At 46.2% G+C, this 20,866-nt stretch overlaps 9 non-coding genes across 9 annotated transcripts; all 9 read left to right on the forward strand.

Moving 5' to 3' along the window:
• The first annotated feature begins 2,113 nt into the window (after positions 1-2,113).
• On the forward strand, positions 2,114-2,304 carry LOC130324655 (U2 spliceosomal RNA). Its single transcript, XR_008869616.1, has one exon. It is a non-coding gene; the product is annotated as a U2 spliceosomal RNA (small nuclear RNA).
• Positions 2,305-4,398: 2,094 nt separating this feature from the next.
• LOC130324656 (U2 spliceosomal RNA) lies at positions 4,399-4,589 on the forward strand. Its single transcript, XR_008869617.1, has one exon. It is a non-coding gene; the product is annotated as a U2 spliceosomal RNA (small nuclear RNA).
• A 2,082-nt stretch (positions 4,590-6,671) lies between these two features.
• On the forward strand, positions 6,672-6,862 carry LOC130324643 (U2 spliceosomal RNA). The gene has a single exon (XR_008869605.1). It is a non-coding gene; the product is annotated as a U2 spliceosomal RNA (small nuclear RNA).
• Positions 6,863-8,944: 2,082 nt separating this feature from the next.
• On the forward strand, positions 8,945-9,135 carry LOC130324657 (U2 spliceosomal RNA). The gene has a single exon (XR_008869618.1). It is a non-coding gene; the product is annotated as a U2 spliceosomal RNA (small nuclear RNA).
• A 2,094-nt stretch (positions 9,136-11,229) lies between these two features.
• Positions 11,230-11,420, forward strand: LOC130324654 (U2 spliceosomal RNA). Its single transcript, XR_008869615.1, has one exon. It is a non-coding gene; the product is annotated as a U2 spliceosomal RNA (small nuclear RNA).
• Positions 11,421-13,529: 2,109 nt separating this feature from the next.
• On the forward strand, positions 13,530-13,720 carry LOC130324644 (U2 spliceosomal RNA). Its single transcript, XR_008869606.1, has one exon. It is a non-coding gene; the product is annotated as a U2 spliceosomal RNA (small nuclear RNA).
• Positions 13,721-15,811: 2,091 nt separating this feature from the next.
• Positions 15,812-16,002, forward strand: LOC130324645 (U2 spliceosomal RNA). Its single transcript, XR_008869607.1, has one exon. It is a non-coding gene; the product is annotated as a U2 spliceosomal RNA (small nuclear RNA).
• Positions 16,003-18,088: 2,086 nt separating this feature from the next.
• Positions 18,089-18,279, forward strand: LOC130324653 (U2 spliceosomal RNA). The gene has a single exon (XR_008869614.1). It is a non-coding gene; the product is annotated as a U2 spliceosomal RNA (small nuclear RNA).
• A 2,090-nt stretch (positions 18,280-20,369) lies between these two features.
• Positions 20,370-20,560, forward strand: LOC130324646 (U2 spliceosomal RNA). The gene has a single exon (XR_008869608.1). It is a non-coding gene; the product is annotated as a U2 spliceosomal RNA (small nuclear RNA).
• Positions 20,561-20,866: the final 306 nt, after the last annotated feature.

Here is a 20,866-nt window from a genome sequence, read left to right on the forward strand (position 1 = left end):
GCAGTATCTTCGGGTACAGTGCACCACCCCCTTACAGGGTTAAAAAGAAAGATTCCTACTTTCATTGCTACCTGCTTGCTGGCTAGCCAGCTAGCCAGCCCTGTGGGCCTTGCTGCTGCTGCTGCTGCTGCTGCAGCCAAAAAACAAAAGGTGGTGCTGCTGCTGCTTCTGCTGCTTCTGCTTGTGTCTGGCCGCTGTTGGAGCGTCCAGGCACAGGACTTCTGCTGCTGCTGACTAAATGGCCTCCTTAATTGGATCATTTGAGTAGCCAGCACACCTGTGCAGGTAGGGCATGACATGATAGGCAGCTGCCTTGATAGCGGGTGGGTGCTGAATGTTCCTAATTGACAAAATAAGATTAATGCTTATGAAGAAATATAAAATCTCATCCCTTCCCCAATATCGCGCCACACCCCTACCCCTTAATTCCCTGGTTGAACTTGATGGACATATGTCTTTTTTCGACCGTACTAACTATGTAACTATGTAACATAACATGGGGGGGTCTCCTGGCTGTTCACACAGGTGTGTCATTGCTGTACATTGACCATGCATTGCTTCTGTGGTATTGCAAAGGCAAAGACAAATGCTTCCAGCCATCCATTGCACTAATGGATTGGTCATCAGCTGGCTGTCTATGTCCCGCATCAATATAGACCAAAGTACAGAGGGTTAGGCTATGCTATAGTGCACCTACCTGATGCATCAGAAGGTGCGAGGCCCTTGCTAAATTCTGTGCACAGACTTTGAGATCTATGCTTTAGACTGTATCTAAACCTGCTCCAACATGGACTGACATTCTGGCCTACTTTCAGCCGATGCGACTTGTCTGTCGCTGAACAGTCGCTTTTTATGTATTCAGCACCTATGTATAATGTTGTAAAAATGCTCTAGAAGCTAAAGTCGCAGAAATGTCACACATATTTGGCCTGCAACTTTCTGTGCGACAAATTCAGACAGGAAAAATCAGTATAAATCCTTAGAAAATTATCCCCCAGTGTCTCCATCTGCTGGCGGTATTGAATAAGCATTGCTGCACTGATGGGGTATGCATTAGACGAAAAAAAAGAAGAAAAAGAAGAATAATACGCCCAGAAAAGAGGCGAAAAGGAGAAAAACGTAAAAAAACGTGAAAAAAAAGTAAGAGGAAGAGAAGGGAAAAAAAGGTGGAAATGGTTTAAAAGTGATTTCGGCGGAGAAATATATATATATATATATATATATATATATATATATATATACGCGCACACACACACATATATATAAACGTATTCTCCGTTGAGATATTGCAGCCGCTGCTGTGTCCAGGCCCAGGAGCCTTAGCACTGTGCTGTGATGTCACTCAATACCACTGACATCACTAGGTGTAAACAACATCTCTCCTTTGCTGTGTATGTGACTATGGAGCTGTTTGGTGATGTCGTCTATTATGGCCTTCATAGAAGCAACAGGAGATTGTTGCATCCATCTAGAACCCTCAGAACTACAGTGCTATGATGTCACTCACTTCCACAGGCCTTGCAGAGTGTAAACAACAACAACCCAGCTTTGTCGTGTATGTAACCATAGGGATTGTGATGTCACCTAGAACCTTCACAGCAGCGACAGCTTTATGAGGAGCATCAGCACTGCTCTGCCTGAGCAGAACCATCACCGCCATAGGTTGTCAAATAACCCGGATTTAACCCACACAGGTAAGTCCAATGGGGTGCAGGCATGTCCTCTATGCTTACAGCTTCCCGTGGGTGTTGGTTTGATACCGTTTGGGGACAGCCAAGGAGGCATCTGCAGGCAACAAAGGTAGGTGTGTGCTTGTGTGTGTGTTTCCTATGCAGATCCTAAGCCCAGTGTCACATGCAAGTAGGAGGAGTAAGAAGGGTTCCTGGCAAATCCGGGTTATGGATTGCATTTAAAAAGGCCCCGTGGGAGTGCAATGGGCCCCTGTCTTGCTGCTTAGCAATAATGGTATGGGTTTAGGTTCTGCTGTGTGTACTGGTGGTTGACTGCCCCCCAGCCCAGAGTGTGCATGGAAAATTGTCTGGCAGCCTCCCTGACAGCAAGCAGTGATAGTGCCCATGAAGGGGACCTTGTTGGGCCCGCCCCTTTCACGGTTATCGCTTCTCGGCCTTTTGGCTAAGATCAAGTGTAGTATCTGTTCTTATCAGTTTAATATCTGATACGTCCCCTATCTGGGGACCATATATTAAATGGATTTTTGAGAACGGGGGCCGATTTCGAAGCTTGCTTCCGTCGCCCTATGCATTGACCCGATATGGCAGTATCTTCGGGTACAGTGCACCACCCCCTTACAGGGTTAAAAAGAAAGATTCCTACTTTCATTGCTACCTGCTTGCTGGCTAGCCAGCTAGCCAGCCCTGTGGGCCTTGCTGCTGCTGCTGCTGCTGCTGCAGCCAAAAAACAAAAGGTGGTGCTGCTGCTGCTTCTGCTGCTTCTGCTTGTGTCTGGCCGCTGTTGGAGCGTCCAGGCACAGGACTTCTGCTGCTGCTGACTAAATGGCCTCCTTAATTGGATCATTTGAGTAGCCAGCACACCTGTGCAGGTAGGGCATGACATGATAGGCAGCTGCCTTGATAGCGGGTGGGTGCTGAATGTTCCTAATTGACAAAATAAGATTAATGCTTATGAAGAAATATAAAATCTCATCCCTTCCCCAATATCGCGCCACACCCCTACCCCTTAATTCCCTGGTTGAACTTGATGGACATATGTCTTTTTTCGACCGTACTAACTATGTAACTATGTAACATAACATGGGGGGGTCTCCTGGCTGTTCACACAGGTGTGTCATTGCTGTACATTGACCATGCATTGCTTCTGTGGTATTGCAAAGGCAAAGACAAATGCTTCCAGCCATCCATTGCACTAATGGATTGGTCATCAGCTGGCTGTCTATGTCCCGCATCAATATAGACCAAAGTACAGAGGGTTAGGCTATGCTATAGTGCACCTACCTGATGCATCAGAAGGTGCGAGGCCCTTGCTAAATTCTGTGCACAGACTTTGAGATCTATGCTTTAGACTGTATCTAAACCTGCTCCAACATGGACTGACATTCTGGCCTACTTTCAGCCGATGCGACTTGTCTGTCGCTGAACAGTCGCTTTTATGTATTCAGCACCTATGTATAATGTTGTAAAAATGCTCTAGAAGCTAAAGTCGCAGAAATGTCACACATATTTGGCCTGCAACTTTCTGTGCGACAAATTCAGACAGGAAAAATCAGTATAAATCCTTAGAAAATTATCCCCCAGTGTCTCCATCTGCTGGCGGTATTGAATAAGCATTGCTGCACTGATGGGGTATGCATTAGACGAAAAAAAAGAAGAAAAAGAAGAATAATACGCCCAGAAAAGAGGCGAAAAGGAGAAAAACGTAAAAAAACGTGAAAAAAAAGTAAGAGGAAGAGAAGGGAAAAAAAGGTGGAAATGGGTTTAAAAGTGATTTCGGCGGAGAAATATATATATATATATATATATATATATATATATATATATATATATATATACGCGCACACACACACATATATATAAACGTATTCTCCGTTGAGATATTGCAGCCGCTGCTGTGTCCAGGCCCAGGAGCCTTAGCACTGTGCTGTGATGTCACTCAATACCACTGACATCACTAGGTGTAAACAACATCTCTCCTTTGCTGTGTATGTGACTATGGAGCTGTTTGGTGATGTCGTCTATTATGGCCTTCATAGAAGCAACAGGAGATTGTTGCATCCATCTAGAACCCTCAGAACTACAGTGCTATGATGTCACTCACTTCCACAGGCCTTGCAGAGTGTAAACAACAACAACCCAGCTTTGTCGTGTATGTAACCATAGGGATTGTGATGTCACCTAGAACCTTCACAGCAGCGACAGCTTTATGAGGAGCATCAGCACTGCTCTGCCTGAGCAGAACCATCACCGCCATAGGTTGTCAAATAACCCGGATTTAACCCACACAGGTAAGTCCAATGGGGTGCAGGCATGTCCTCTATGCTTACAGCTTCCCGTGGGTGTTGGTTTGATACCGTTTGGGGACAGCCAAGGAGGCATCTGCAGGCAACAAAGGTAGGTGTGTGCTTGTGTGTGTGTTTCCTATGCAGATCCTAAGCCCAGTGTCACATGCAAGTAGGAGGAGTAAGAAGGGTTCCTGGCAAATCCGGGTTATGGATTGCATTTAAAAAGGCCCCGTGGGAGTGCAATGGGCCCCTGTCTTGCTGCTTAGCAATAATGGTATGGGTTTAGGTTCTGCTGTGTGTACTGGTGGTTGACTGCCCCCCAGCCCAGAGTGTGCATGGAAAATTGTCTGGCAGCCTCCCTGACAGCAAGCAGTGATAGTGCCCATGAAGGGGACCTTGTTGGGCCCGCCCCTTTCACGGTTATCGCTTCTCGGCCTTTTGGCTAAGATCAAGTGTAGTATCTGTTCTTATCAGTTTAATATCTGATACGTCCCCTATCTGGGGACCATATATTAAATGGATTTTTGAGAACGGGGGCCGATTTCGAAGCTTGCTTCCGTCGCCCTATGCATTGACCCGATATGGCAGTATCTTCGGGTACAGTGCACCACCCCCTTACAGGGTTAAAAAGAAAGATTCCTACTTTCATTGCTACCTGCTTGCTGGCTAGCCAGCTAGCCAGCCCTGTGGGCCTTGCTGCTGCTGCTGCTGCTGCTGCAGCCAAAAAACAAAAGGTGGTGCTGCTGCTGCTTCTGCTGCTTCTGCTTGTGTCTGGCCGCTGTTGGAGCGTCCAGGCACAGGACTTCTGCTGCTGCTGACTAAATGGCCTCCTTAATTGGATCATTTGAGTAGCCAGCACACCTGTGCAGGTAGGGCATGACATGATAGGCAGCTGCCTTGATAGCGGGTGGGTGCTGAATGTTCCTAATTGACAAAATAAGATTAATGCTTATGAAGAAATATAAAATCTCATCCCTTCCCCAATATCGCGCCACACCCCCTACCCCTTAATTCCCTGGTTGAACTTGATGGACATATGTCTTTTTTCGACCGTACTAACTATGTAACTATGTAACATAACATGGGGGGGTCTCCTGGCTGTTCACACAGGTGTGTCATTGCTGTACATTGACCATGCATTGCTTCTGTGGTATTGCAAAGGCAAAGACAAATGCTTCCAGCCATCCATTGCACTAATGGATTGGTCATCAGCTGGCTGTCTATGTCCCGCATCAATATAGACCAAAGTACAGAGGGTTAGGCTATGCTATAGTGCACCTACCTGATGCATCAGAAGGTGCGAGGCCCTTGCTAAATTCTGTGCACAGACTTTGAGATCTATGCTTTAGACTGTATCTAAACCTGCTCCAACATGGACTGACATTCTGGCCTACTTTCAGCCGATGCGACTTGTCTGTCGCTGAACAGTCGCTTTTTATGTATTCAGCACCTATGTATAATGTTGTAAAAATGCTCTAGAAGCTAAAGTCGCAGAAATGTCACACATATTTGGCCTGCAACTTTCTGTGCGACAAATTCAGACAGGAAAAATCAGTATAAATCCTTAGAAAATTATCCCCCAGTGTCTCCATCTGCTGGCGGTATTGAATAAGCATTGCTGCACTGATGGGGTATGCATTAGACGAAAAAAAAGAAGAAAAAGAAGAATAATACGCCCAGAAAAGAGGCGAAAAGGAGAAAAACGTAAAAAAACGTGAAAAAAAAGTAAGAGGAAGAGAAGGGAAAAAAAGGTGGAAATGGGTTTAAAAGTGATTTCGGCGGAGAAATATATATATATATATATATATATATATATATATATACGCGCACACACACACATATATATAAACGTATTCTCCGTTGAGATATTGCAGCCGCTGCTGTGTCCAGGCCCAGGAGCCTTAGCACTGTGCTGTGATGTCACTCAATACCACTGACATCACTAGGTGTAAACAACATCTCTCCTTTGCTGTGTATGTGACTATGGAGCTGTTTGGTGATGTCGTCTATTATGGCCTTCATAGAAGCAACAGGAGATTGTTGCATCCATCTAGAACCCTCAGAACTACAGTGCTATGATGTCACTCACTTCCACAGGCCTTGCAGAGTGTAAACAACAACAACCCAGCTTTGTCGTGTATGTAACCATAGGGATTGTGATGTCACCTAGAACCTTCACAGCAGCGACAGCTTTATGAGGAGCATCAGCACTGCTCTGCCTGAGCAGAACCATCACCGCCATAGGTTGTCAAATAACCCGGATTTAACCCACACAGGTAAGTCCAATGGGGTGCAGGCATGTCCTCTATGCTTACAGCTTCCCGTGGGTGTTGGTTTGATACCGTTTGGGGACAGCCAAGGAGGCATCTGCAGGCAACAAAGGTAGGTGTGTGCTTGTGTGTGTGTTTCCTATGCAGATCCTAAGCCCAGTGTCACATGCAAGTAGGAGGAGTAAGAAGGGTTCCTGGCAAATCCGGGTTATGGATTGCATTTAAAAAGGCCCCGTGGGAGTGCAATGGGCCCCTGTCTTGCTGCTTAGCAATAATGGTATGGGTTTAGGTTCTGCTGTGTGTACTGGTGGTTGACTGCCCCCCAGCCCAGAGTGTGCATGGAAAATTGTCTGGCAGCCTCCCTGACAGCAAGCAGTGATAGTGCCCATGAAGGGGACCTTGTTGGGCCCGCCCCTTTCACGGTTATCGCTTCTCGGCCTTTTGGCTAAGATCAAGTGTAGTATCTGTTCTTATCAGTTTAATATCTGATACGTCCCCTATCTGGGGACAATATATTAAATGGATTTTTGAGAACGGGGGCCGATTTCGAAGCTTGCTTCCGTCGCCCTATGCATTGACCCGATATGGCAGTATCTTCGGGTACAGTGCACCACCCCCTTACAGGGTTAAAAAGAAAGATTCCTACTTTCATTGCTACCTGCTTGCTGGCTAGCCAGCTAGCCAGCCCTGTGGGCCTTGCTGCTGCTGCTGCTGCTGCTGCAGCCAAAAAACAAAAGGTGGTGCTGCTGCTGCTTCTGCTGCTTCTGCTTGTGTCTGGCCGCTGTTGGAGCGTCCAGGCACAGGACTTCTGCTGCTGCTGACTAAATGGCCTCCTTAATTGGATCATTTGAGTAGCCAGCACACCTGTGCAGGTAGGGCATGACATGATAGGCAGCTGCCTTGATAGCGGGTGGGTGCTGAATGTTCCTAATTGACAAAATAAGATTAATGCTTATGAAGAAATATAAAATCTCATCCCTTCCCCAATATCGCGCCACACCCCTACCCCTTAATTCCCTGGTTGAACTTGATGGACATATGTCTTTTTTCGACCGTACTAACTATGTAACTATGTAACATAACATGGGGGGGTCTCCTGGCTGTTCACACAGGTGTGTCATTGCTGTACATTGACCATGCATTGCTTCTGTGGTATTGCAAAGGCAAAGACAAATGCTTCCAGCCATCCATTGCACTAATGGATTGGTCATCAGCTGGCTGTCTATGTCCCGCATCAATATAGACCAAAGTACAGAGGGTTAGGCTATGCTATAGTGCACCTACCTGATGCATCAGAAGGTGCGAGGCCCTTGCTAAATTCTGTGCACAGACTTTGAGATCTATGCTTTAGACTGTATCTAAACCTGCTCCAACATGGACTGACATTCTGGCCTACTTTCAGCCGATGCGACTTGTCTGTCGCTGAACAGTCGCTTTTTATGTATTCAGCACCTATGTATAATGTTGTAAAAATGCTCTAGAAGCTAAAGTCGCAGAAATGTCACACATATTTGGCCTGCAACTTTCTGTGCGACAAATTCAGACAGGAAAAATCAGTATAAATCCTTAGAAAATTATCCCCCAGTGTCTCCATCTGCTGGCGGTATTGAATAAGCATTGCTGCACTGATGGGGTATGCATTAGACGAAAAAAAAGAAGAAAAAGAAGAATAATACGCCCAGAAAAGAGGCGAAAAGGAGAAAAACGTAAAAAAAACGTGAAAAAAAAGTAAGAGGAAGAGAAGGGAAAAAAAGGTGGAAATGGGTTTAAAAGTGATTTCGGCGGAGAAATATATATATATATATATATATATATATATATATATACGCGCACACACACACATATATATAAACGTATTCTCCGTTGAGATATTGCAGCCGCTGCTGTGTCCAGGCCCAGGAGCCTTAGCACTGTGCTGTGATGTCACTCAATACCACTGACATCACTAGGTGTAAACAACATCTCTCCTTTGCTGTGTATGTGACTATGGAGCTGTTTGGTGATGTCGTCTATTATGGCCTTCATAGAAGCAACAGGAGATTGTTGCATCCATCTAGAACCCTCAGAACTACAGTGCTATGATGTCACTCACTTCCACAGGCCTTGCAGAGTGTAAACAACAACAACCCAGCTTTGTCGTGTATGTAACCATAGGGATTGTGATGTCACCTAGAACCTTCACAGCAGCGACAGCTTTATGAGGAGCATCAGCACTGCTCTGCCTGAGCAGAACCATCACCGCCATAGGTTGTCAAATAACCCGGATTTAACCCACACAGGTAAGTCCAATGGGGTGCAGGCATGTCCTCTATGCTTACAGCTTCCCGTGGGTGTTGGTTTGATACCGTTTGGGGACAGCCAAGGAGGCATCTGCAGGCAACAAAGGTAGGTGTGTGCTTGTGTGTGTGTTTCCTATGCAGATCCTAAGCCCAGTGTCACATGCAAGTAGGAGGAGTAAGAAGGGTTCCTGGCAAATCCGGGTTATGGATTGCATTTAAAAAGGCCCCGTGGGAGTGCAATGGGCCCCTGTCTTGCTGCTTAGCAATAATGGTATGGGTTTAGGTTCTGCTGTGTGTACTGGTGGTTGACTGCCCCCCAGCCCAGAGTGTGCATGGAAAATTGTCTGGCAGCCTCCCTGACAGCAAGCAGTGATAGTGCCCATGAAGGGGACCTTGTTGGGCCCGCCCCTTTCACGGTTATCGCTTCTCGGCCTTTTGGCTAAGATCAAGTGTAGTATCTGTTCTTATCAGTTTAATATCTGATACGTCCCCTATCTGGGGACCATATATTAAATGGATTTTTGAGAACGGGGGCCGATTTCGAAGCTTGCTTCCGTCGCCCTATGCATTGACCCGATATGGCAGTATCTTCGGGTACAGTGCACCACCCCCTTACAGGGTTAAAAAGAAAGATTCCTACTTTCATTGCTACCTGCTTGCTGGCTAGCCAGCTAGCCAGCCCTGTGGGCCTTGCTGCTGCTGCTGCTGCTGCTGCTGCAGCCAAAAAACAAAAGGTGGTGCTGCTGCTGCTTCTGCTGCTTCTGCTTGTGTCTGGCCGCTGTTGGAGCGTCCAGGCACAGGACTTCTGCTGCTGCTGACTAAATGGCCTCCTTAATTGGATCATTTGAGTAGCCAGCACACCTGTGCAGGTAGGGCATGACATGATAGGCAGCTGCCTTGATAGCGGGTGGGTGCTGAATGTTCCTAATTGACAAAATAAGATTAATGCTTATGAAGAAATATAAAATCTCATCCCTTCCCCAATATCGCGCCACACCCCTACCCCTTAATTCCCTGGTTGAACTTGATGGACATATGTCTTTTTTCGACCGTACTAACTATGTAACTATGTAACATAACATGGGGGGGTCTCCTGGCTGTTCACACAGGTGTGTCATTGCTGTACATTGACCATGCATTGCTTCTGTGGTATTGCAAAGGCAAAGACAAATGCTTCCAGCCATCCATTGCACTAATGGATTGGTCATCAGCTGGCTGTCTATGTCCCGCATCAATATAGACCAAAGTACAGAGGGTTAGGCTATGCTATAGTGCACCTACCTGATGCATCAGAAGGTGCGAGGCCCTTGCTAAATTCTGTGCACAGACTTTGAGATCTATGCTTTAGACTGTATCTAAACCTGCTCCAACATGGACTGACATTCTGGCCTACTTTCAGCCGATGCGACTTGTCTGTCGCTGAACAGTCGCTTTTTATGTATTCAGCACCTATGTATAATGTTGTAAAAATGCTCTAGAAGCTAAAGTCGCAGAAATGTCACACATATTTGGCCTGCAACTTTCTGTGCGACAAATTCAGACAGGAAAAATCAGTATAAATCCTTAGAAAATTATCCCCCAGTGTCTCCATCTGCTGGCGGTATTGAATAAGCATTGCTGCACTGATGGGGTATGCATTAGACGAAAAAAAAGAAGAAAAAGAAGAATAATACGCCCAGAAAAGAGGCGAAAAGGAGAAAAACGTAAAAAAACGTGAAAAAAAAGTAAGAGGAAGAGAAGGGAAAAAAAGGTGGAAATGGGTTTAAAAGTGATTTCGGCGGAGAAATATATATATATATATATATATATATATATATATATATATATATATACGCGCACACACACACATATATATAAACGTATTCTCCGTTGAGATATTGCAGCCGCTGCTGTGTCCAGGCCCAGGAGCCTTAGCACTGTGCTGTGATGTCACTCAATACCACTGACATCACTAGGTGTAAACAACATCTCTCCTTTGCTGTGTATGTGACTATGGAGCTGTTTGGTGATGTCGTCTATTATGGCCTTCATAGAAGCAACAGGAGATTGTTGCATCCATCTAGAACCCTCAGAACTACAGTGCTATGATGTCACTCACTTCCACAGGCCTTGCAGAGTGTAAACAACAACAACCCAGCTTTGTCGTGTATGTAACCATAGGGATTGTGATGTCACCTAGAACCTTCACAGCAGCGACAGCTTTATGAGGAGCATCAGCACTGCTCTGCCTGAGCAGAACCATCACCGCCATAGGTTGTCAAATAACCCGGATTTAACCCACACAGGTAAGTCCAATGGGGTGCAGGCATGTCCTCTATGCTTACAGCTTCCCGTGGGTGTTGGTTTGATACCGTTTGGGGACAGCCAAGGAGGCATCTGCAGGCAACAAAGGTAGGTGTGTGCTTGTGTGTGTGTTTCCTATGCAGATCCTAAGCCCAGTGTCACATGCAAGTAGGAGGAGTAAGAAGGGTTCCTGGCAAATCCGGGTTATGGATTGCATTTAAAAAGGCCCCGTGGGAGTGCAATGGGCCCCTGTCTTGCTGCTTAGCAATAATGGTATGGGTTTAGGTTCTGCTGTGTGTACTGGTGGTTGACTGCCCCCCAGCCCAGAGTGTGCATGGAAAATTGTCTGGCAGCCTCCCTGACAGCAAGCAGTGATAGTGCCCATGAAGGGGACCTTGTTGGGCCCGCCCCTTTCACGGTTATCGCTTCTCGGCCTTTTGGCTAAGATCAAGTGTAGTATCTGTTCTTATCAGTTTAATATCTGATACGTCCCCTATCTGGGGACAATATATTAAATGGATTTTTGAGAACGGGGGCCGATTTCGAAGCTTGCTTCCGTCGCCCTATGCATTGACCCGATATGGCAGTATCTTCGGGTACAGTGCACCACCCCCTTACAGGGTTAAAAAGAAAGATTCCTACTTTCATTGCTACCTGCTTGCTGGCTAGCCAGCTAGCCAGCCCTGTGGGCCTTGCTGCTGCTGCTGCTGCTGCTGCAGCCAAAAAACAAAAGGTGGTGCTGCTGCTGCTTCTGCTGCTTCTGCTTGTGTCTGGCCGCTGTTGGAGCGTCCAGGCACAGGACTTCTGCTGCTGCTGACTAAATGGCCTCCTTAATTGGATCATTTGAGTAGCCAGCACACCTGTGCAGGTAGGGCATGACATGATAGGCAGCTGCCTTGATAGCGGGTGGGTGCTGAATGTTCCTAATTGACAAAATAAGATTAATGCTTATGAAGAAATATAAAATCTCATCCCTTCCCCAATATCGCGCCACACCCCTACCCCTTAATTCCCTGGTTGAACTTGATGGACATATGTCTTTTTTCGACCGTACTAACTATGTAACTATGTAACATAACATGGGGGGGTCTCCTGGCTGTTCACACAGGTGTGTCATTGCTGTACATTGACCATGCATTGCTTCTGTGGTATTGCAAAGGCAAAGACAAATGCTTCCAGCCATCCATTGCACTAATGGATTGGTCATCAGCTGGCTGTCTATGTCCCGCATCAATATAGACCAAAGTACAGAGGGTTAGGCTATGCTATAGTGCACCTACCTGATGCATCAGAAGGTGCGAGGCCCTTGCTAAATTCTGTGCACAGACTTTGAGATCTATGCTTTAGACTGTATCTAAACCTGCTCCAACATGGACTGACATTCTGGCCTACTTTCAGCCGATGCGACTTGTCTGTCGCTGAACAGTCGCTTTTTATGTATTCAGCACCTATGTATAATGTTGTAAAAATGCTCTAGAAGCTAAAGTCGCAGAAATGTCACACATATTTGGCCTGCAACTTTCTGTGCGACAAATTCAGACAGGAAAAATCAGTATAAATCCTTAGAAAATTATCCCCCAGTGTCTCCATCTGCTGGCGGTATTGAATAAGCATTGCTGCACTGATGGGGTATGCATTAGACGAAAAAAAAGAAGAAAAAGAAGAATAATACGCCCAGAAAAGAGGCGAAAAGGAGAAAAACGTAAAAAAACGTGAAAAAAAAGTAAGAGGAAGAGAAGGGAAAAAAAGGTGGAAATGGGTTTAAAAGTGATTTCGGCGGAGAAATATATATATATATATATATATATATATATATATATATATATATATATATATATATATATATATACGCGCACACACACACATATATATAAACGTATTCTCCGTTGAGATATTGCAGCCGCTGCTGTGTCCAGGCCCAGGAGCCTTAGCACTGTGCTGTGATGTCACTCAATACCACTGACATCACTAGGTGTAAACAACATCTCTCCTTTGCTGTGTATGTGACTATGGAGCTGTTTGGTGATGTCGTCTATTATGGCCTTCATAGAAGCAACAGGAGATTGTTGCATCCATCTAGAACCCTCAGAACTACAGTGCTATGATGTCACTCACTTCCACAGGCCTTGCAGAGTGTAAACAACAACAACCCAGCTTTGTCGTGTATGTAACCATAGGGATTGTGATGTCACCTAGAACCTTCACAGCAGCGACAGCTTTATGAGGAGCATCAGCACTGCTCTGCCTGAGCAGAACCATCACCGCCATAGGTTGTCAAATAACCCGGATTTAACCCACACAGGTAAGTCCAATGGGGTGCAGGCATGTCCTCTATGCTTACAGCTTCCCGTGGGTGTTGGTTTGATACCGTTTGGGGACAGCCAAGGAGGCATCTGCAGGCAACAAAGGTAGGTGTGTGCTTGTGTGTGTGTTTCCTATGCAGATCCTAAGCCCAGTGTCACATGCAAGTAGGAGGAGTAAGAAGGGTTCCTGGCAAATCCGGGTTATGGATTGCATTTAAAAAGGCCCCGTGGGAGTGCAATGGGCCCCTGTCTTGCTGCTTAGCAATAATGGTATGGGTTTAGGTTCTGCTGTGTGTACTGGTGGTTGACTGCCCCCCAGCCCAGAGTGTGCATGGAAAATTGTCTGGCAGCCTCCCTGACAGCAAGCAGTGATAGTGCCCATGAAGGGGACCTTGTTGGGCCCGCCCCTTTCACGGTTATCGCTTCTCGGCCTTTTGGCTAAGATCAAGTGTAGTATCTGTTCTTATCAGTTTAATATCTGATACGTCCCCTATCTGGGGACCATATATTAAATGGATTTTTGAGAACGGGGGCCGATTTCGAAGCTTGCTTCCGTCGCCCTATGCATTGACCCGATATGGCAGTATCTTCGGGTACAGTGCACCACCCCCTTACAGGGTTAAAAAGAAAGATTCCTACTTTCATTGCTACCTGCTTGCTGGCTAGCCAGCTAGCCAGCCCTGTGGGCCTTGCTGCTGCTGCTGCTGCTGCTGCAGCCAAAAAACAAAAGGTGGTGCTGCTGCTGCTTCTGCTGCTTCTGCTTGTGTCTGGCCGCTGTTGGAGCGTCCAGGCACAGGACTTCTGCTGCTGCTGACTAAATGGCCTCCTTAATTGGATCATTTGAGTAGCCAGCACACCTGTGCAGGTAGGGCATGACATGATAGGCAGCTGCCTTGATAGCGGGTGGGTGCTGAATGTTCCTAATTGACAAAATAAGATTAATGCTTATGAAGAAATATAAAATCTCATCCCTTCCCCAATATCGCGCCACACCCCTACCCCTTAATTCCCTGGTTGAACTTGATGGACATATGTCTTTTTTCGACCGTACTAACTATGTAACTATGTAACATAACATGGGGGGGTCTCCTGGCTGTTCACACAGGTGTGTCATTGCTGTACATTGACCATGCATTGCTTCTGTGGTATTGCAAAGGCAAAGACAAATGCTTCCAGCCATCCATTGCACTAATGGATTGGTCATCAGCTGGCTGTCTATGTCCCGCATCAATATAGACCAAAGTACAGAGGGTTAGGCTATGCTATAGTGCACCTACCTGATGCATCAGAAGGTGCGAGGCCCTTGCTAAATTCTGTGCACAGACTTTGAGATCTATGCTTTAGACTGTATCTAAACCTGCTCCAACATGGACTGACATTCTGGCCTACTTTCAGCCGATGCGACTTGTCTGTCGCTGAACAGTCGCTTTTTATGTATTCAGCACCTATGTATAATGTTGTAAAAATGCTCTAGAAGCTAAAGTCGCAGAAATGTCACACATATTTGGCCTGCAACTTTCTGTGCGACAAATTCAGACAGGAAAAATCAGTATAAATCCTTAGAAAATTATCCCCCAGTGTCTCCATCTGCTGGCGGTATTGAATAAGCATTGCTGCACTGATGGGGTATGCATTAGACGAAAAAAAAGAAGAAAAAGAAGAATAATACGCCCAGAAAAGAGGCGAAAAGGAGAAAAACGTAAAAAAACGTGAAAAAAAAGTAAGAGGAAGAGAAGGGAAAAAAAGGTGGAAATGGGTTTAAAAGTGATTTCGGCGGAGAAATATATATATATATATATATATATATATATATATATATATATATATACGCGCACACACACACATATATATAAACGTATTCTCCGTTGAGATATTGCAGCCGCTGCTGTGTCCAGGCCCAGGAGCCTTAGCACTGTGCTGTGATGTCACTCAATACCACTGACATCACTAGGTGTAAACAACATCTCTCCTTTGCTGTGTATGTGACTATGGAGCTGTTTGGTGATGTCGTCTATTATGGCCTTCATAGAAGCAACAGGAGATTGTTGCATCCATCTAGAACCCTCAGAACTACAGTGCTATGATGTCACTCACTTCCACAGGCCTTGCAGAGTGTAAACAACAACAACCCAGCTTTGTCGTGTATGTAACCATAGGGATTGTGATGTCACCTAGAACCTTCACAGCAGCGACAGCTTTATGAGGAGCATCAGCACTGCTCTGCCTGAGCAGAACCATCACCGCCATAGGTTGTCAAATAACCCGGATTTAACCCACACAGGTAAGTCCAATGGGGTGCAGGCATGTCCTCTATGCTTACAGCTTCCCGTGGGTGTTGGTTTGATACCGTTTGGGGACAGCCAAGGAGGCATCTGCAGGCAACAAAGGTAGGTGTGTGCTTGTGTGTGTGTTTCCTATGCAGATCCTAAGCCCAGTGTCACATGCAAGTAGGAGGAGTAAGAAGGGTTCCTGGCAAATCCGGGTTATGGATTGCATTTAAAAAGGCCCCGTGGGAGTGCAATGGGCCCCTGTCTTGCTGCTTAGCAATAATGGTATGGGTTTAGGTTCTGCTGTGTGTACTGGTGGTTGACTGCCCCCCAGCCCAGAGTGTGCATGGAAAATTGTCTGGCAGCCTCCCTGACAGCAAGCAGTGATAGTGCCCATGAAGGGGACCTTGTTGGGCCCGCCCCTTTCACGGTTATCGCTTCTCGGCCTTTTGGCTAAGATCAAGTGTAGTATCTGTTCTTATCAGTTTAATATCTGATACGTCCCCTATCTGGGGACCATATATTAAATGGATTTTTGAGAACGGGGGCCGATTTCGAAGCTTGCTTCCGTCGCCCTATGCATTGACCCGATATGGCAGTATCTTCGGGTACAGTGCACCACCCCCTTACAGGGTTAAAAAGAAAGATTCCTACTTTCATTGCTACCTGCTTGCTGGCTAGCCAGCTAGCCAGCCCTGTGGGCCTTGCTGCTGCTGCTGCTGCTGCTGCAGCCAAAAAACAAAAGGTGGTGCTGCTGCTGCTTCTGCTGCTTCTGCTTGTGTCTGGCCGCTGTTGGAGCGTCCAGGCACAGGACTTCTGCTGCTGCTGACTAAATGGCCTCCTTAATTGGATCATTTGAGTAGCCAGCACACCTGTGCAGGTAGGGCATGACATGATAGGCAGCTGCCTTGATAGCGGGTGGGTGCTGAATGTTCCTAATTGACAAAATAAGATTAATGCTTATGAAGAAATATAAAATCTCATCCCTTCCCCAATATCGCGCCACACCCCTACCCCTTAATTCCCTGGTTGAACTTGATGGACATATGTCTTTTTTCGACCGTACTAACTATGTAACTATGTAACATAACATGGGGGGGTCTCCTGGCTGTTCACACAGGTGTGTCATTGCTGTACATTGACCATGCATTGCTTCTGTGGTATTGCAAAGGCAAAGACAAATGCTTCCAGCCATCCATTGCACTAATGGATTGGTCATCAGCTGGCTGTCTATGTCCCGCATCAATATAGACCAAAGTACAGAGGGTTAGGCTATGCTATAGTGCACCTACCTGATGCATCAGAAGGTGCGAGGCCCTTGCTAAATTCTGTGCACAGACTTTGAGATCTATGCTTTAGACTGTATCTAAACCTGCTCCAACATGGACTGACATTCTGGCCTACTTTCAGCCGATGCGACTTGTCTGTCGCTGAACAGTCGCTTTTTATGTATTCAGCACCTATGTATAATGTTGTAAAAATGCTCTAGAAGCTAAAGTCGCAGAAATGTCACACATATTTGGCCTGCAACTTTCTGTGCGACAAATTCAGACAGGAAAAATCAGTATAAATCCTTAGAAAATTATCCCCCAGTGTCTCCATCTGCTGGCGGTATTGAATAAGCATTGCTGCACTGATGGGGTATGCATTAGACGAAAAAAAGAAGAAAAAGAAGAATAATACGCCCAGAAAAGAGGCGAAAAGGAGAAAAACGTAAAAAAACGTGAAAAAAAAGTAAGAGGAAGAGAAGGGAAAAAAAGGTGGAAATGGGTTTAAAAGTGATTTCGGCGGAGAAATATATATATATATATATATATATATATATATATATATATATACGCGCACACACACACATATATATAAACGTATTCTCCGTTGAGATATTGCAGCCGCTGCTGTGTCCAGGCCCAGGAGCCTTAGCACTGTGCTGTGATGTCACTCAATACCACTGACATCACTAGGTGTAAACAACATCTCTCCTTTGCTGTGTATGTGACTATGGAGCTGTTTGGTGATGTCGTCTATTATGGCCTTCATAGAAGCAACAGGAGATTGTTGCATCCATCTAGAACCCTCAGAACTACAGTGCTATGATGTCACTCACTTCCACAGGCCTTGCAGAGTGTAAACAACAACAACCCAGCTTTGTCGTGTATGTAACCATAGGGATTGTGATGTCACCTAGAACCTTCACAGCAGCGACAGCTTTATGAGGAGCATCAGCACTGCTCTGCCTGAGCAGAACCATCACCGCCATAGGTTGTCAAATAACCCGGATTTAACCCACACAGGTAAGTCCAATGGGGTGCAGGCATGTCCTCTATGCTTACAGCTTCCCGTGGGTGTTGGTTTGATACCGTTTGGGGACAGCCAAGGAGGCATCTGCAGGCAACAAAGGTAGGTGTGTGCTTGTGTGTGTGTTTCCTATGCAGATCCTAAGCCCAGTGTCACATGCAAGTAGGAGGAGTAAGAAGGGTTCCTGGCAAATCCGGGTTATGGATTGCATTTAAAAAGGCCCCGTGGGAGTGCAATGGGCCCCTGTCTTGCTGCTTAGCAATAATGGTATGGGTTTAGGTTCTGCTGTGTGTACTGGTGGTTGACTGCCCCCCAGCCCAGAGTGTGCATGGAAAATTGTCTGGCAGCCTCCCTGACAGCAAGCAGTGATAGTGCCCATGAAGGGGACCTTGTTGAGCCCGCCCCTTTCACGGTTATCGCTTCTCGGCCTTTTGGCTAAGATCAAGTGTAGTATCTGTTCTTATCAGTTTAATATCTGATACGTCCCCTATCTGGGGACCATATATTAAATGGATTTTTGAGAACGGGGGCCGATTTCGAAGCTTGCTTCCGTCGCCCTATGCACTGTACCCGAGTATGAGTATCTTCGGGTACAGTGCACCACCCCCTTACAGGGTTAAAAAGAAAGATTCCTACTTTCATTGCTACCTGCTTGCTGGCTAGCCAGCTAGCCAGCCCTGTGGGCCTTGCTGCTGCTGCTGCTGCTGCTGCAGCCAAAAAACAAAAGGTGGTGCTGCTGCTGCTTCTGCTGCTTCTGCTTGTGTCTGGCCGCTGTTGGAGCGTCCAGGCACAGGACTTCTGCTGCTGCTGACTAAATGGCCTCCTTAATTGGATCATTTGAGTAGCCAGCACACCTGTGCAGGTAGGGCATGACATGATAGGCAGCTGCCTTGATAGCGGGTGGGTGCTGAATGTTCCTAATTGACAAAATAAGATTAATGCTTATGAAGAAATATAAAATCTCATCCCTTCCCCAATATCGCGCCACACCCCTACCCCTTAATTCCCTGGTTGAACTTGATGGACATATGTCTTTTTTCGACCGTACTAACTATGTAACTATGTAACATAACATGGGGGGGTCTCCTGGCTGTTCACACAGGTGTGTCATTGCTGTACATTGACCATGCATTGCTTCTGTGGTATTGCAAAGGCAAAGACAAATGCTTCCAGCCATCCATTGCACTAATGGATTGGTCATCAGCTGGCTGTCTATGTCCCGCATCAATATAGACCAAAGTACAGAGGGTTAGGCTATGCTATAGTGCACCTACCTGATGCATCAGAAGGTGCGAGGCCCTTGCTAAATTCTGTGCACAGACTTTGAGATCTATGCTTTAGACTGTATCTAAACCTGCTCCAACATGGACTGACATTCTGGCCTACTTTCAGCCGATGCGACTTGTCTGTCGCTGAACAGTCGCTTTTTATGTATTCAGCACCTATGTATAATGTTGTAAAAATGCTCTAGAAGCTAAAGTCGCAGAAATGTCACACATATTTGGCCTGCAACTTTCTGTGCGACAAATTCAGACAGGAAAAATCAGTATAAATCCTTAGAAAATTATCCCCCAGTGTCTCCATCTGCTGGCGGTATTGAATAAGCATTGCTGCACTGATGGGGTATGCATTAGACGAAAAAAAAGAAGAAAAAGAAGAATAATACGCCCAGAAAAGAGGCGAAAAGGAGAAAAACGTAAAAAAACGTGAAAAAAAAGTAAGAGGAAGAGAAGGGAAAAAAAGGTGGAAATGGGTTTAAAAGTGATTTCGGCGGAGAATATATATATATATATATATATATATATATATATATATATATATATACGCGCACACACACACATATATATAAACGTATTCTCCGTTGAGATATTGCAGCCGCTGCTGTGTCCAGGCCCAGGAGCCTTAGCACTGTGCTGTGATGTCACTCAATACCACTGACATCACTAGGTGTAAACAACATCTCTCCTTTGCTGTGTATGTGACTATGGAGCTGTTTGGTGATGTCGTCTATTATGGCCTTCATAGAAGCAACAGGAGATTGTTGCATCCATCTAGAACCCTCAGAACTACAGTGCTATGATGTCACTCACTTCCACAGGCCTTGCAGAGTGTAAACAACAACAACCCAGCTTTGTCGTGTATGTAACCATAGGGATTGTGATGTCACCTAGAACCTTCACAGCAGCGACAGCTTTATGAGGAGCATCAGCACTGCTCTGCCTGAGCAGAACCATCACCGCCATAGGTTGTCAAATAACCCGGATTTAACCCACACAGGTAAGTCCAATGGGGTGCAGGCATGTCCTCTATGCTTACAGCTTCCCGTGGGTGTTGGTTTGATACCGTTTGGGGACAGCCAAGGAGGCATCTGCAGGCAACAAAGGTAGGTGTGTGCTTGTGTGTGTGTTTCCTATGCAGATCCTAAGCCCAGTGTCACATGCAAGTAGGAGGAGTAAGAAGGGTTCCTGGCAAATCCGGGTTATGGATTGCATTTAAAAAGGCCCCGTGGGAGTGCAATGGGCCCCTGTCTTGCTGCTTAGCAATAATGGTATGGGTTTAGGTTCTGCTGTGTGTACTGGTGGTTGACTGCCCCCCAGCCCAGAGTGTGCATGGAAAATTGTCTGGCAGCCTCCCTGACAGCAAGCAGTGATAGTGCCCATGAAGGGGACCTTGTTGGGCCCGCCCCTTTCACGGTTATCGCTTCTCGGCCTTTTGGCTAAGATCAAGTGTAGTATCTGTTCTTATCAGTTTAATATCTGATACGTCCCCTATCTGGGGACCATATATTAAATGGATTTTTGAGAACGGGGGCCGATTTCGAAGCTTGCTTCCGTCGCCCTATGCATTGACCCGATATGGCAGTATCTTCGGGTACAGTGCACCACCCCCTTACAGGGTTAAAAAGAAAGATTCCTACTTTCATTGCTACCTGCTTGCTGGCTAGCCAGCTAGCCAGCCCTGTGGGCCTTGCTGCTGCTGCTGCTGCTGCTGCAGCCAAAAAACAAAAGGTGGTGCTGCTGCTGCTTCTGCTGCTTCTGCTTGTGTCTGGCCGCTGTTGGAGCGTCCAGGCACAGGACTTCTGCTGCTGCTGACTAAATGGCCTCCTTAATTGGATCATTTGAGTAGCCAGCACACCTGTGCAGGTAGGGCATGACATGATAGGCAGCTGCCTTGATAGCGGGTGGGTGCTGAA

This window comes from Hyla sarda, unplaced genomic scaffold (assembly GCF_029499605.1).
Source record: "Hyla sarda isolate aHylSar1 unplaced genomic scaffold, aHylSar1.hap1 scaffold_2657, whole genome shotgun sequence".
Lineage (NCBI taxonomy): Eukaryota > Metazoa > Chordata > Amphibia > Anura > Hylidae > Hyla > Hyla sarda.